Source organism: Schistocerca cancellata, chromosome 5 (assembly GCF_023864275.1).
Source record: "Schistocerca cancellata isolate TAMUIC-IGC-003103 chromosome 5, iqSchCanc2.1, whole genome shotgun sequence".
Taxonomy (NCBI): domain Eukaryota; kingdom Metazoa; phylum Arthropoda; class Insecta; order Orthoptera; family Acrididae; genus Schistocerca; species Schistocerca cancellata.
Genome location: NC_064630.1, coordinates 648,354,986 through 648,372,129, shown reverse-complemented (window position 1 = coordinate 648,372,129; position 17,144 = coordinate 648,354,986). Strand labels below are relative to the sequence as shown.

The 17,144-nt window shown below is 35.8% G+C and overlaps 1 protein-coding gene across 2 annotated transcripts in view; it reads left to right on the top strand.

Moving 5' to 3' along the window:
- LOC126187677 (transmembrane protein 245) overlaps positions 1–15,624 on the top strand; it is a 246,221-nt gene extending 230,597 nt beyond the window's left edge. Inside the window, exons 15-16 of one of the 2 annotated variants that reach the window (XR_007537772.1) lie at positions 14,394–14,618; positions 15,288–15,624. The gene's annotated coding sequence lies outside the window, so the exon portion shown is untranslated. Of the gene's footprint in view, positions 1–14,393 lie in introns of both variants that reach the window. The other variant, XM_049928911.1, reaches the window with a different exon arrangement.
- Positions 15,625–17,144: the final 1,520 nt, after the last annotated feature.

Genomic DNA, 17,144 nt, shown 5'->3' with positions numbered 1-17,144 from the left:
TCCCTGTCAGGTTCTATATTGAATTTGCAGCTGAGTTAGCCTCTCTTCGTACTATGATGTATCGTAGATCCCTGGAACAAAAAACCAATCACAGTTTTTCGAAAAAAGGCACAGGTCACACCCATCTACAAGAAGGGTAGTAGAAGTGATCCACAAAACTACAGTCCAATATCCTTGACATCAATTTGTTGTAGAATCTTAGAACATATTCTGATCTCAAACATAATGAGGTGTCTTGAAAAGAATGACCTCCTCACTGCCATCCACCATGGATTTAAAAAACATCGAACATGTGAAACCCAACTTGGATTTTTCTCACATGGCCTACTGAAAGCTTTAGATCAAGGCAACCAAGTAGATGCAGTGTTTCTTGCTTTCTGAAAAGTATTTGACTCAGTACCACACTTATGCTTATTGTCAAAAGTATTTTCATATGGGTATCAAGTAAAGTTTGTGACTGGGTTGAGGGATTTTTGGTAGGGAGAACACACCATGTTATCTCGTATGGAGCATCGTCAGACATAGGAGTAACTTCAGGTGTGGCCCAGGGAAGTGTGTTGGAAACCTTGCTGCCTGTCTTGTATATTGATGACCTTGCAGACAATCAGCCTCTTTGCAGATGATGCAGTTATCTATATTGAAGTAGTGTCTGAGAGAAGCTACAAAAATATTCAGTCAGATCTTGATAAGATTTCAACATGGTGCAGAGATTGTCAACTTCCTCTACACGTTCAGAAATGTAAAATTGTGCACTTCACAGAATGAAAAATGTAGTATATCCTATGACCATAATATCAGTAAGTCACTGTTGGAATTGGCCAACTCTTAAAATACTTGGATGTAATACTTTGTTGGGATACAAAATGGAATGATCACATAGATACAGTTGTGGGTAAAGCAGGTGGTAGACTTCAGTTTATTGATATAATACTGGGAAAGTGCAATCAGTCTACATAAGAAATTGCTTACAAATCAGTCATGCAACTGGCTCTAGAACATTGCTCAAGTGTGTGGGATCCATACCAGATAGGACTAACAGGGGATATTAAACATGTGCAGAGAAGGGCAGCACAAATGGTCACAGGTTTGTTTAATCTGTGGGAGAGAGTCACAGAGATACTGAAAGGATCTGAGCTGGAAGACTCTTGAAGACAGATGTAAACTATCCTGAGAAAGTCTGTTAAGAAAGTTTCAACAATCTGCTTTAAATGATTACTCTAGAGATATAGTACAACCCCTTATGTATCCCTCACATAGGGATTGTGAAGATAAGATTAGAATAATTACTGCATGCACAGAGGCATTCAAACAGTCATTCTTCCTGTAATCCTTCGATGAATGGAACAGGAAAAAATCCTAATAACTGGTACAATGGGACACTCCCTCTGCCATGCACCTCATGATTGTTTGCAGAGCATAGATGTAGATGCAGATGGTGCTGACGAATAACAGTTTCTCTGACCATGTGCTGTGTGGTCCTTGTTTGTTACAGGCTGTGTGATCGATGCTGCATAATGTAAGCATCTGAATGCTCCAGTAGTCATGTGAGGAACAAGCTGAGATTGTGTATTTGTACAGCCAAGGTGATGGAAACAGTCAAGAGGCAGCACAGCCATACAAAAACAAGTACCCTCACAGACACCAGCTGCATCACATAACATTTCAAGCAGTTTTTGGGCATTTGTGTGATCATGGGTCCTTTCAGACAGACAATTGTGCAGGGAGGTGGCTGGCTTTGAGGACCATGTTCTGCAGGATATTGAGACAAAACCTATTACAAGCTCCAGGCAAGTAGCCTGCTAATGTGGTGTAAGCCACTGTGCTGCTTCTTGCCCATTCCACCCGCTTGACCACCCTGACATGAATACCAGACCAGTCTGCTGTTTTGTTTATGTTCTCCCTATATACCATAGAGAAATACAAATACAAATACAAATGGACACTTATTTTGTCTTCATTAAGAGCTGCATTTTAGTATAAACTAGTACTGTTTGTCTTCCCCTACCACCTACCCTCCCTACCTGACAAAGTATGAGGTATGTCCAAAGGAAAAGGTACAAAACAATACTGCGAGTAGAATTGAAGTCTTCATTCAAAAGTAGTCACCAGAGGGCTGAGACAACCATCCCACTGTTCCATGCTCCGAAGGATTCCCTGTTCCGAGAACTCCTTTGGCTGTGATAGGAGCCAGACCTCCACTGCGTCCTTCTGTTCATTGTGTGAGTTGAAGTGCTTCCCTTTGAGATGTTTTTGGTGGACCAAACACATGGAAGTTGGTGAGCATCACCTGGCCTGCCAAGTGCACAGCTTTGAATGTTTTAGAGGGGAGGTGATGATGCATGCCTCGGGCTTGAAGTGGTTGCACCAGCTCTTGTCACAGGGGACAGTCCGCTCCAGGAAAGCAGAGTCTTCATAATACCGGAACAGGTCTTGCAGTGCTAGGCCCGATATGAAGTGCCTTTTGCAGTTTGCTGAGATTGTTTGGCACCCACTGTGCACACAGCTTCTGGTAACCAAACCTATCATGTACAGTTGTCCACACTGTTCCAACAATAGCCCTCACCATCACTGTCAACATTTGTCAAGTGACACATTGATCATTTCTCACACCAGGTTGTTCACCTTGTCAAAGAGTTTGGCCATGATTCCCTTGTTTGCTAGCCTGGTCTAAGGAGATCCCTCATACACTTCCAACCTTCACAATAACAACTGCTCCACTTTTTCACTGACATGTCAAACACACAGTCTTGCCCCGTATACAAATGCCACCTGTCAATAAATACTGGCCACTCTAACCCTTTCGCAGTTAGAAATCCAATAACATCTTGCTGCTCCTCTTCACTCAATTTTGCAGTGTGAACACTTGCGTCAAATAGGTGGATCACAGAACTGCCTGCTTCTCTCTTGTGTCATGTGCCTGCACACGTGCACAACCATACCACATACTACATTCACATCCCTAGATGATGTGCTATTTTATCTCAAAGCAGCATATGCGAACTTAAACTGGTTTGGTTGTTATGACATTTCATACCTTTTCATTTGGATACACTTTGGGATAAATGGAAGATAAATCAGACAATAACTCAAGTGAAAAACAACCCACAGCTTTATTCAAAGTGAAACAATGCATTGTATTTATACCCAAAAATCATCTACACTAAGATTTGTTCTGTGATATTTCCTACACAAAGCAGACTCTTTAAGTTCATAGTATCTTGCATATGAAGTCAAAGTCAACATTCTGCACCTTTCAAAATAGATCAGTGGAAAATGCTGCCGATGTTTAAAAAGACCTAACTATAATGCTTCAAGAGAGCAAGGTGGCCCATAGATTTGGCACTGAATTTGCATTTCAGAAGGCAGTGACTCAATCACTGTTAGGATGTTCATATTTTGGTCTTCTGTGATTTCCTGAAAACTGCATAAGCAAGTGGCAAATATTGGAATGATTCTTTTCAAAAAGACATGAATGGTATGCGTATGCCATTAAAGTTTGTTTTCTATTTCTGTTGATGTCATCATTGACGAGACATTAAACTCTAAATCTTCTTTCCATTTCATTTGGGAGAGGGGCATTGACACTTCAGTGTGAATAGTGCATCACAGTCGCCTGATTGTATTGTACACAGAATAGTTTGCATTTGAATGCTTCCAGTAAAAAGATACTTACAAGGCTAATTGCCAGAAGTGCCCAGTCAGGCCAGAGCAATATTCATCCTATCCCCCTGATTTCCAGTCTGTTCCTAAGGCACTTTTCAAGGTAAATTTGTCACAGAGACAGAGCTTGGGATAAATACAGTTAATGCAGCTTCTAGCAAAATAAAGTGATACTGCCTGTACAAAGACACTGATGTTAAGCAGAACACATTAAATGTCTTCCATTAAAAAATCAGAGTATCTTGTTAATAAAAAGGATGAAGTTCTCATATCAACATAAGAAAATGTAAGGGCAGATGGACTCTCAGCAGATAGTGTTGGAATGGTAGAGAAGGTGAATGGTCAACTTTGGTTTATTGAGAGAATTTTAGCTAAGTGCAGTTTATGTGTAAAGCAGGCTGCATATAGGACATTAGTCCTACAATAATTTATAAAATTTAGAAACTTCGGAAAAATGTTCTTATGGTATGTAGTAGTAAGAAACAGAAAAACACTCTTCCCCCCACACCAACACCACTAAAAGTAAATTTCCACCTTTTTTTACAAAATGGTTCATTTTTAGAAGACAACTGTAATTACAAAACAAAATTCCTGATAAAATTGTACACAAAAAATATCTTCGTCATATTTTCAGTCAGACAAATAGCTTTAGAGATATACAATTTGGAACAGAATTCTGTTGATGCATAATTTTTGCAGCATTTGTTGTTTAGCCAGTTACAAAAATAAGGAGAGTAATTCAGTATATGGAAATATTTTGTATATTTTCAACTTGATAAAATTTATTGTGTGTACAGTATTTCTGAAATAAGAATTAGGTGCCCAATAATGAAAACAAGAATTTCCAGTTCCTGTTCACTCACTGTTTCCCCACCACTTTTGCTGCTGTTTATCCCTACATGTGTCCACTTTGGTTGAGTTTATGTTGTGAACTTATTAAAGCTGTGCAGGACGTTGAGTTTATTGTTATGTAGTATTTCTTCTTACTCTCTTTTCATTTCTATGGACTGAGAAAAGAATGATGCTGGATCCTATGACCTGTTTAATTTGCGGTACATCTATTTTAGAAGGAGAGAGATCAAAAGTGACAAAGAGGTTAATAACTTCTGTACTTGTCAGCAAGGAATGGAAGTACAGTGTAAAATTTGTGAATGACTGCTGTAAAAGATGTGGGTATGATTTATATAGCTTGAGTATGCCATTTTACATTACTGTCTGTCACCTCAAATGTCTCTTCTTGATGAATTATTGTATTGCTACTTCATTCTGGTGTTCCGGATCCTGCGTGTCACTGCCATGCTCAAACATCAAACTCTTCTGGACTTCATTCCTTCTTGCAGGGAATGCTAAATAAATTACTTTTGAATGCATTACGGGAACAGCAGTGATCAATGTCTTATAAATAATTACTATTAAAAACAGTCTTGACCACGATTTATTTAACAAGGTGACCGCTAAGTTCTACTTAGAGCTTTGTATACAGCTTGTAGGCCTGAAGATGACCACAGTAGTGGTCAAAACTGGTCACCTTGTTAAATAAATCGTGATCAAGACTGTTTTTAATAGTAATTATGAATGCTAAATAGATCATCACAACTTCTACTCCTAGCTATGAAATGACTGAACAAACTCTCATTTCAACTTCTCATTAACATATACTACAGTAGCTCAAATAGGTTATATCAGTGAAATCAGACATCAATCGTTAAAACACATCTGACTTGCAGGTCCTACAGACAGTCAATGGTGTATTAAAAGATAATTAATTTGTCTTGATGATGATGATGATGATGATGATGATGATGATGATGATGATGGCATTGTTGGTAGGCTGCATATTCCGGGCAGTCCGTGACACCTTCAACTGGAGGCATCACAGTCTAAACATGCACACCGAACTGGTAGATCCCATGCATTCACCTCCAATGTGCCTCAGCTGTCCCATAGCATTTGTGCCAAAATAAAGAGCAGCTGACAGTCTCTAATTTCAGCTTACACACTATTTCTACCTATTTACTCTATTGTGAACATCTGTTGCCGGGAAGATTTTTCATAATGGACCAGGACACTTGCTAAAACATCCTGATACACTACAGAAGGATGAGGCTAGTACTATTCTCCCTTCTACACATTGTTGGAATGATCGACGTGCATAAGATATGTTGCCACAAATATACATTAAGTAATATAACGTAAAGAAACTAATTACGCAGAAAGGTGCACAAGTATATGAGGAAAATCTAAGATCATCTTTATCCTATCCATTAAATTTCAAAAAAGATTTTTCATATATGCTGAAAAATGTCAGTTAGAAGCTGAAGGAAAAACATCAATCCAGAGATGTCATGGAAAGTTTGCAGTTTGTGCTTTAACTCTGAAACACACACTGCTTGAGAAAGAAAAGAAATGCGATGATGATTGTGGTAGAAGCTTGTCAAACACATCAACAGTGTGTTATTTTTAGTAGCTGCAGAGGCTCATTATCATCAAGATTCCTATGCTAAATTAGTGTCAAACCTGCCCTCTATTTGAAAAAGAGGTTGTCCTTGTGGTTCCAACTTTGATGGTTCTGTCTAAGACATGTACTGTTTTTTGCAGATTCTTTGGACAAATGTCAATTTTCACTGCCAGATTTATTGCAGAAAGTCAATGAAAGCCTTCCAGAATGAGATACAGTGGCCATAAAAACTAAAAAACAAACTTGACTGAACACTATGGTGATGGAGTCCTGTTTAATTGTTCAACAGATGTTGTTGTGTAGGTGTTGTACATAGGTGATTTTGAATTTATTATTCAGTTGTGCAATTTTTAATTCTCATGACAAATGATTTTGATTCCAATGTAAATGCATAATATTGAACAAAACACTGTGTACTAGATATTTTGAATCAACAAGTGACAGTTCTTTGGAATTTCACTTTATTTTACCTTCAGATTTTAATTTTATTATTATTTATTTTATGGCCTTCATTGGACCACTCTAGTCAAAAACACAAAGTTGTAGGCAAGTTGTTACACAGGGATACAATTTGGCTCAACAATAACTGAATATGATATTTAGGTAATATAATTATTAGAGTCTATTCTTATATGAAAGGTCTTTTGCTCTTGTGTCTGCCCAATATTTCTTCATTCCTTCAGATATTTTCTTTCTTTCTTCATCTGAGACCACTCTTCCTGTACTCCTTTTATTGATTTTCATTTGTAGTCTGGTTTGTGGGTCTTGCAGTATTCTGGTTTTCTCTGTCTTGTTTTTTTAGGTCATCTACTGTAATTTGGAGTTCTTTTATATCTTCCTTAATTTCTGTGACCCATTTGATGTCGCTCTTGCTATTCCACAATTTTTGGATTATTTTGTTACTAATTCTGTTTTCTGGAGTTCTCATCAGATGTCCAAAGAATGAGATGCGTTTCTTCCTGACCGTCCTCATGACTGGTTCTATTTTCTTATATACTGTTTCATTTGATGCTATTCTCCAATGTCCATTTATTGTATACTGTTTATTTATACATGTCCTAATTATTCTTCTTTCTATTTTTAGTATTCTGTCAATTTCTGCTGTATTAGTTGTTTTGAAGATAGTTTCAGCTGCATGCATTATTTCTGGTTGTGTAACTGTTTTATAGTGTTTTAATTTTGTGTCTATAGATAGGCTTTTTTTGTTGTATGTAGTTTTGGTAATGTAATTTGCGTAGTTCAGTTTTTTTATTCTATTCTGCCATGATGGCTTCTCATTTAGATTGTATGTTATTATTTCGCCTAAATATTTAAATTTATCAACAATTTTGATTTCCTGTTCTCCTATTGTAATTTTGTTTGCAAGTGGTGGATCAGTTAGCATAATCTCTATTTTTTCAAATGATATTCTAAGGCCTACTTTCTCTGCTATTTCTTGTAGTGATTTCACTTGTTGCCTGGCTTATTGAATGGTGTTGGCTAGGAGAGCAAGATCATCAGCGAATCCCAAGCAGTTTAAGCTAATATCATCTTTTGCACTTCCAATTCTTATCATCTTTGGATTGTCCTTGTACCATTCTCTCATTATGTATTCCAGTGCACAGTTGAACAGTAATGGCGATAGGCAGTCACCTTGTCTTTAGCCGGTTTTTATGAGGAATGGTTCTGAAATTTCTCCTCTAAACTTCACTTTTGATTTGGTGTTGGTTAGAGTGAGTTGTATTATTTTAATTAGTTTTGGAGTCCTAGAGTTCTTAAAATTTTTAATACTGAAGGTCTGTGGAGACAGTCATATGCGGACTGATGACCATAGATGTTAAGTCCCATAGTGCTCAGAGACAGTCATATGCCTTCTTAAAATCTACAAATGTTATTGCCAGAGGTTTCTTCCGTTTCTTGTAATATGCCATAATCAATTTTAAACTAATTATCTGCTCTGCACAGCTTCTCCATGGTCTGAAACCTCCCTGATATTCCCCTAACTCCTGTTCTAATTACTCCTTGATTCTTTCATATAGGATCTTGGATAGAATTTTGTATGTGCAATCTAGGAGAGAGATTCCTCTGTAGTTGTCTGGGTTGCTCTTATCTCCCTTTTTGTGTAGTGGGTGGATGATAGCTGTGGTCCAATGTTCGGGGAATCGTTCTGTTATCCAAATTTTTGTTAGAGCCATGTGTAAGGAGGTCTTGACTGTGTCACTTGCATATTTCCACATTTCAACAAAAACCTGATCTTCTCCACATGCCTTACAATTTTTTTGTTCTTTAAGAATTTTTTCTACGTCTTGGAAAGTTGGAGGGTCTAGTTTGTTAGGTTTAGTTTTTTGTGGGGTATTTATGTTGATTTGTAAGGGTTCTTTGGGTTCCTCGCAATTTAGAAGTTTGTTAAATGCTTTTGCCTTGATTTCTGCATTTTCCTTGTTACTGTGTGTCATTCTTCCATCTTCATCTTTCAGTATTAGTGTAGGGGCCTCATATTGTTGTAGTTGTTTCCCAAAGATTTTATAGTAGTTCCTGGAGTTGGTTTTATGATAATTATCTTCTATAGAGTTTATAACATCTTTATGGAATCCTCTCTTGATTCTTCTAATATTTTGTGTGAATTTTTTTCTTTCATTTTTTAGGTTAATGGCATTATCTTCAGTTTTATGTGTTTGAAACTTTACCCATGCTTGGTAAATGGAATTTGTCACATTCTGATGTCCACCATGCATGTTTCCTTCGGGGGTTCAAGGGAGCTAGATTCTCTGCTTCTTTTTTAAGATTAGGCACTAGTTGTTCTAGATCATCTGTTAATTTGATGGTTTGTGTTATTTGTTGGTATTTATTATTTTTAATTAGCTGATGTGGCTCAAACCTCCTTTTTATTTTAGTAGTTTTTCCAGTCCTCTTCTTTAACGGAGTGAATTTGATTTTAATTTTAACTATATAATGGTCTGAGCCTGTATCTACTCCTCTCAGTACTTTAACATTGTGGACCTCCTTATGAACATTTTTGTCCATACAGACATGGTCTAGCTGCCACTCCCCCTTCCTCCAGTCTGGATGTTTCCATGTTTTAAGTTTACTTGGCTTCCTCTTAAAGTATGTTGATTTAGATATAAGGTTGTGTTCTCTGCAGAGTTCTACAAGTCTTTGACCGTTTTTGTTTGTAAATTTATGTGGACTCCATTTTCCAATTATATCTTTATATTTCTTTTCTTTTCCCAACTGAGCATTGAAATCTCCCAATAAGATTTTTACATTCTTTTTATTTACTCTGTTCACAGTTTGTTCTAGAAGGTCCCAAAATTTATCTACCTCTTCCTTTGTTTTTGTTAGACAATTTTTTTAATGTGTTGGGGCATGGGCATTTATTATTGTATAGGTTTTATTCATTGTTTTAAAGCTTAGAGTCGCAATTCTTGGTGATACTGCTTGGAAATCTGTTACTGAATCTATTATTTTTATGTTTACTAAAAACCCTGTTCCAAACTGGGGACATTGTTTCATTGCCCTCGGCCCTGGTTTCCCATTATAAATTCTGTATCCTTGTGATTCGAATAGTTCCTCTGTGGTGTTTCTCATTTCCTGGATCCCTGTTATTAAAATTTTTTGTTTATTTAGTTCATCCGTGAGCTCCTTGAGTTTTCTGGTCTGAAGTAGTGAGTTTATGTTGTGTGTTGCTATATAATTTATTTGCTCATGTTTAATCTTCCTTTTGTGTTTTAGTGTGCTTTTTGATGGTGGCAAACGCTCCGATTCATTGCTGTCTTCTAGTTGACAACCCACCGAATCCGATGTAGCCTTTTTCCTGCCTTTTTGAGCAGGACGCTGGAATTTTTTTCCTAAAAGACCTTTCCATTTTTGACTTTCGAAGGTTGTCAACCTTAGTTGGAGCAAGCTCCGATTTACAACTATGGTTGTTAACCGCAGAGGGTGTATTTGGTCCGCGAGAGCTATTTTATTTCGCTCAAGTCCGCCGGCAAACCGGTGTGGACTTTCCTATCTGCCACCTGGGACGCGCCACGTAGGAGTATCACCTCTCCTCCTACTGTGACAGCATAGTAGGTTCGTGGCTTCAGATTTTAATATTAACATTTATGTGCTACATATGTTTCTGTATGTACAAAAGGAAACTAGATTTTCATAAAAATTTAAAAGATAAAAAGAATTAAGGGGTGGGGAAGGGGATGCTCACCCATTAGGGGAGGGAACTTTTCTCTTTCTGACTACCACATTCCCTATCAGTGTTTTTCCAAAGTTTCAGAAATTTATGAATTATTTTCCCCATTTTTCCTAATTTGCCGACGGTATTAGGGAGTTTCAGTGTCCCAGTGTAGAACACTTGTTTTAATTTTCACCATAGCTAGAATTCCAGAGGTATTAGAGCCAGTGAGCATGTATGCCAAGTTTTGTGAACAAAATACTTGCATACATCAGAAAATTTACCACATTGTCTACTATAGCTTAGCAAAAACTTCTCCACTATATATTTACTCATTCTAGATGGCTTTGTGGTTGCCTGTCTTAGCTGTCATGCTGTATTCTGTAGGACCACCCATCAATTATTCTGAAGTTAAGCAACCCACATTGAATTGCAGAGCCAGTTCGCACAGTCTAGTCTTTCCAAAAGTTTTCGAGAAAGTAGTCTTTCCCAGAATACTGCCTGATTTATGTGAGCAGATCTTGGTAACAACCTCTCAGTTTGGCTTTCATAAAAGATTACAAGAACTTACAAATTAACTGCTATAAAAGCTAATCGTGGAAAATTATCCTTTTCTTATATTTTGTCACCTTGCTAGTGCATTATACTGTGTTGGTATCACAAAATTGTTCCTGGCAAAGTGTGTTTTATGGCACTAAAGGCATCCCTTTTGTGTTAATGGAGTTTCATCCTCATAATTCCCTCTCTTGTATGGATGGAGTTTTATCCCCATAGCAGAAGCTGCAGTGTCACTAGACAGACTTTTGCTTGTATGACATTAACCTTGCAATGAAAGAACTTACCATGTTGGATCCCATAAAGATTGATACTGGGCCTAGCCTTCTTTTTATTCTACATAAATGATCATCCAATGACTTTATAGGACTGTTAAAAAACTGTAATATTTGCTGATGATGACTCAGGCATACTAATGAAGGATCCTGACTTAACCCCAGAAAAGACTTGTAATTGCTTAACACCAATTAGTTTGTCTTAATCTCACAAAGACATATTTAATTTCATACAAGCAAGAAAACCTGCTAGCACTGTAAGCAGATGTTAGTGGTCATACATTAAATGAAACATGACATGTAAAATTCCTTGGAGCTCAAGTGGTAACATGTTAAAAGGTAGACAACTCTAAACTAATTAAGAAGCTCAGTTGGAAATATTAGTAAAGGGTGTAAATTTCATAAAGGAGTTCAGGTCAAATCTTTTTTTCCATGTTTAAACATTTTACAATGCAATTGATGTAATCATGCAAAATTACATAAAATACAGCACATAAAAACATATACATAGAAAATACATGGACATTTTATAAAAAAAGTGTGATGGTTTAAATATTTGCATAACAGAGCTACAAGACCGTACCATTCTTTCACATAAGAGAGTCAGGAAATAGGGTCATCTTTACAGCATGTATGAAACTCTTCTGGCATCTAAAAAGCTTTAGCTTTTAGCCACTTCTTTGTAACAATTTTAAAAGCAGATAGTGGAACACCATATCTCTGTGAAGGCAATGAATTAAAAAACTTAACTCCTAAGTACTGCTAGTTGTTAATTATCTTCTGAAGCCTAGTTACAGGCATGTCTATTTTTCCTTCCTGTCATGTGCCCTGCAGATGTATTTATTTTCTTAGGATATAGGGTACATTTGTGTTGATTTTCTTATATGTGTAATAAACAATGGAGTATAAATAATGATGAGATGGTCAGTGTTTGTTTGTAATCATTGTAGATTTTTGTGAATAAATTGGTTAATATATTTGAATATAATAGAGGGAAACATTCCACGTGGGAAAAATATATCTAAAAACAAAGATGATGTGACTTACCGAATGAAAGTGCTGGCAGGTCGATAGACACACAAACAAACACAAACATACACACAAAATTCAAGCTTTCACAACCAACGGTTGCTTCGTCAGGAAAGAGGGAAGGAGAGGGAAAGACGAAAGGATGTGGGTTTTAAGGGAGAGGGTAAGGAGTCATTCCAATCCCGGGAGCGGAAAGACTTACCTTAAGGGGAGAAAAGGACAGGTATACACTCGCACACACACACATATCCCTTTTTTGGGAGTGTATACCTGTCCCTTTTTCCCCTTAAGGTAATTCTTTCCGCTCCCGGGATTGGAATGACTCCTTACCCTCTCCCTTAAAACCCACATCCTTTCGTCTTTCCCTCTCCTTCCCTCTTTCCTGACAAAGCAACCGTTGGTTGCGAAAGCTTGAATTTTGTGTGTATGTTTGTGTTTGTTTGTGTGTCTATCGACCTGCCAGCACTTTCGTTCAGTAATTCACATCATCTTTGTTTTTAGGTTAATATATTTGTTTATAAATAATGACATTTCAGCTGTTGCCATTATCAGTTCAAAACTTAAGAGCTTGTAAAACAATATTCAGTGTCCATTTCAATGAAATATGTGCATAAGTGAGCTGTCAGCTCTTAATTTGCTTGATTTCCCCCATTTAGTCATAAGTTTGATTGAAACTTACATTAAATATTATGAAAGGGATAGTTGCTCTCACCATGTAGTGGAGATGCTGAGTCGCAGAAAGGCACAACAAGAAGACTGCCAGGAAGTTAGCTTATGGCCAACAAGGTCTTTGTTACATTCCATCCTGGATTTTCCATTGTTTGATATTGCATTGAATATTGTTTTATAAGTTCTGAACTTTGATCTGATTATGATCGAAGTTGCAGAAACCTAATTATAAATAAAGAAATATATTAAGTGATCTAGAGAGCTTAATTCAGTGGAATAAGTCTTGAAATTATGTCCCATTGTGTTGTAAATTGTCTCTCATTGTTTTGTCTTAAAGATGAGAGTCATAAATTATTTAGTGCATTTTCACTCCCTGTTGTTTTGTGGAATTATCTTCTGGGGCAATAGACTTAAAGTAAGTGAAATATTATTCTGCAGACGTAAACAATAAGCATATTGTATGAAAAAAATGACTAGGCATTTCACACAGGCCTTCTTAAGGTTGCGCTAACTCCTTAATGATTTTCATTGCTTGCAATAAGCAGTTTCAGTTAAAAACTATGATCTACATAATCACACTACAGATACAAAAACAGTGTTCGTATATAATTCGCCTCTTTGTCTAGGGTTCAGAATGGAGTTACATATCCTGGTGCAAACGTATTCACCAACTTTCTGACTAACATAAAACAAGAAGTTGTGAATCTCAGATTAAGATCACAGCTCATTAGCTACACACTCTATAAATTATCTGAAAATCTGAATTCAAACATGAATAGTTGTGTTAGCAGCGGAATGAGAAGTTGTGGTGTTCATTGTACTGCTACACGATGAATAGTAATGTATTGTAAACAGGACTTTGTATTAACAGATGTGGGTAACTATTTTCTTTGAAAGTGCCAGTGTAATCCAGTAAATACTGAGGTAATAAAAAACAGCTATTTACTATAACTAAGGAAATAGTTCACTTTTTCTAAAATTTACTGTGTTAAATTTATCTGGCATAAGCATTAAACAATATAGTGACAGACTGTTGTTAATATGGTGTACAGATTAATTTTTTTCTACAATGCACTTGTCTTGATTTCTCCCACATCCCTGATTGCTCTCATTTCTGACAGTATCTACAGAACATGATGAATGAACGAATGATATGCTTAATGAGAGTTTTGGGGATTTGAATACTGATTTAAATGCCAGAGTGAGAGAAACCAGTCACAAAATGTGATCAACAAATTCCTCAACAGTGACTAAATACAGTGTCTGAGGGCTGTACAAATATTCTAAAGCAGTTAATATAGTTAATATAATTCTATGTTAATTTTAAATAGTATTGAAAATATTCTAACAGGAGATTAATACTTAGTGGCAGATTAAAACTGTGTGTCGGACTGGGACTCCAATTCAGTTCCTTGCCATTCACGGGCAAGTCCCAGGTTTGAGTCACGGTCCGGCACACAGTTTTAATCTGCCAGTAAATTTCATCTCAGTACACACTTTACTGCAGAGCAAAAATTTCATTCTGAATTAGAGAGTAATGAGTTACAAACCATTTATCTATTTTTGTTTAGATAATCATTTTATCTTTTCTTTGTCGCAGATGTACGGCCTAGGAGGACCCTCTGCTTCGTAGTGTCAGTGAACTGATACCGCATGATTACAGTAACTGTAAAGACATTCTGACAAATTATTTTTAATTTGTGCATAACGCTTTATACATCCAAGGAAATGAAGAATCGTTTATGTGTTGTTTGCAGTACATTTTTTGTGTTTTGAACATCATCAGCAAAGTAATTTCTGCAAACTGTTGGCTGAACAGCTAGAGGTAACTGTTCCAAGTTATGAAGCATAAATTATTTTTGTAAATGATTGGAATGATTACTATATCAGTAGTACACCTGTAACACTATAATAGTACACAAAACTGTAAATGTATTCTTCTATTGACAGGAAGAATTATATTGTTTTTCTGTGCAATGCATAGTTTAAGGTATTTAATTTGCTACGTAATTTGGATTTATGTCAGTGCTGCAAGACTGTTTATAAATTCAGAAGTTTTGGTTTAACTTTATGTCCATCCCAAAAATGGGATTTTCTTTTCAATATGGAATTAAATGTGCATGTATCAAAAGGAACAACTGGCAGTCAGAGCAATTCAGAAAAGAAAATGACCAAATACTTCAGTGTCACACTGCTTTCCTTCCTCTTCACTGTTATAATTTTAAGAAGAGGGAATTTATTGCATGGACAGTAAGATGTAACAAGGAACTACATTTGTGTCTACTTCATGAGTCTTACAATCAGTTAGCACCTCAATATTAATAAACTTACCTGTTGAATGTAAATGCAGCCTCAGTCCTACTGATCTCTACAGTCATCTGTCAGATTTCTCTACTGGAAATTACTTATAGTTTTAAAGTCTCTTCATGGTACACATCTTACATACTGTTGTAGTTTCTCATTTACTGTAATAACATAGCTATATGTGTTTCAGAATATCTTAAGAGAGAGGAGAGAATTGCAGTCCCATACCTGTTGAAGCCATTTCCATGGTATGCAAGTAATGAACAGTAGTCAGCATGCTTTGTAACTGCTAGTTGTTCCAAAGATGTCATCCTTGTATTATATTTTTATTGGCAAGAATTTACCGTGCATTTTAGGAAATTATGAATTTAATGTTTGTGACATTGTTGGCGATATGCATATCATCTGCTGTTTAAAAATATCTATGAAAACTGCCAGAAGTATCTGGTAAAAGTTCATTTAGCATATTGAACTTACCGGAGTTCTAAATATTTGTGCAGAGCTTAGTATTCTGCGTCTTTCAGATTTATTACAGCTGATCATGTGATTGGCCAAAGTTAACCATGTTAACTATAGAATCAAATCACTGATAGAGGTGCTTGCAGTGTTTTTGGCAGTGTAGTCATCAACAAAGAGCGATTAGAGCAACAATCCATGAGCTTTGGGGCAGTTTATATAAGTTCTGGTTTATGTGCATAATATAAGGATAACTGAATCTATCATCTACCAGTGTAAAAAAGGAAAGGGAGCATATATATGTATTATACACCTTAAAAATGTTTAGTTTGATTTTCTGATTAAAGAAAAAAAAGGTTTTTGTAGTCCTGGAATGTAAATGTAATCTGAAAATATTTTATTAATTTAAAGCTTTTGGTAGATTCCACTTTGGACTTTTTGTGGACATTCTAAAATAATTGCTTGACTGCTTCATTGCTAATATCTAACCATTTTCCCCAGAAAAAAATATCAGTATTGGAAACCGGGAAAGAATCAAGATGCTCAGTCATTCTGTATTACAAACCATTGTGTTTAAACTAATGCACTAACATGTGGTTAAGAATAAATGGAGATGTGAAACATAAAGGTTGAATGAAATATTCTAAATTTTTTTGGAGTTGCTCATACATAAATTGCTGGGATGTGATGCACAATATGAAGCGGTTATGAGTGCACTATATATTACTTTTTGTTGTTATTAGATTGTAGGAAATATGTTCTGCAATTTGAAATGCACATTTTTGACTTATATGGTCTTACCAAAGTTGTTGCTTGGCTTGATGTGTTGGCTGTGACAGAATGTAATGACAATTGTTGTGAATATACAATTGAATTTTTGATGAAAGTGTTGTTACTGTATTTTTAAAATTGAATATGAAATGTTTTAACTTCATTTGCAATTAGGAAGAACTGTTGAGATTAGTTTATAGGAATGATTTTGGCTTGACAATGCCCACATCTTATTGTATGTTTGTGTTGCTTTGTAAAGTTTGTTTCCTTCATTTGGCAAAGAGTGATGTTCTAAAATGAAATATTTAAGAACTGCCGTAAATATTGCTTTTAACTTAAAGAATGTTTTATTCTAATATTTACTTTCCATGTTGTAGATGAATAAACTTTATATAGTTTTTTTTATTTTGTAAAAGTTTTAATAACTAAATAATGTGGCTGTGTCTTTTTTTTTTACCTGTTCCTTGTTTATTTCTGTGAATTTGCTTATGTAGAAAATTATTGTAGTTTTAAAATAAAATTGAAATAAATCATGTGTTATAATTATTTTAAGCTGTAACAAATTTTCATTATTCATTAACAACATTTTTATCTTCATTCAGCAAATCTTTGAGAAAAGATATATTTTCTGCAGATCTCATCTCTTGTATTTAGGATGCTGAACACCATTCTGATGTAAACTGATTGCAGTCTTTTCATTTTATGTTAGGGACACTGGGAAATTTTAATATTTTAAGTATTTTGCAAAAATGATTATGTGTATATTCTAGTTGTAATATAAGAAGTTGCAAAAGTCCTAGCCTTTTCTCTGCAAATGGAA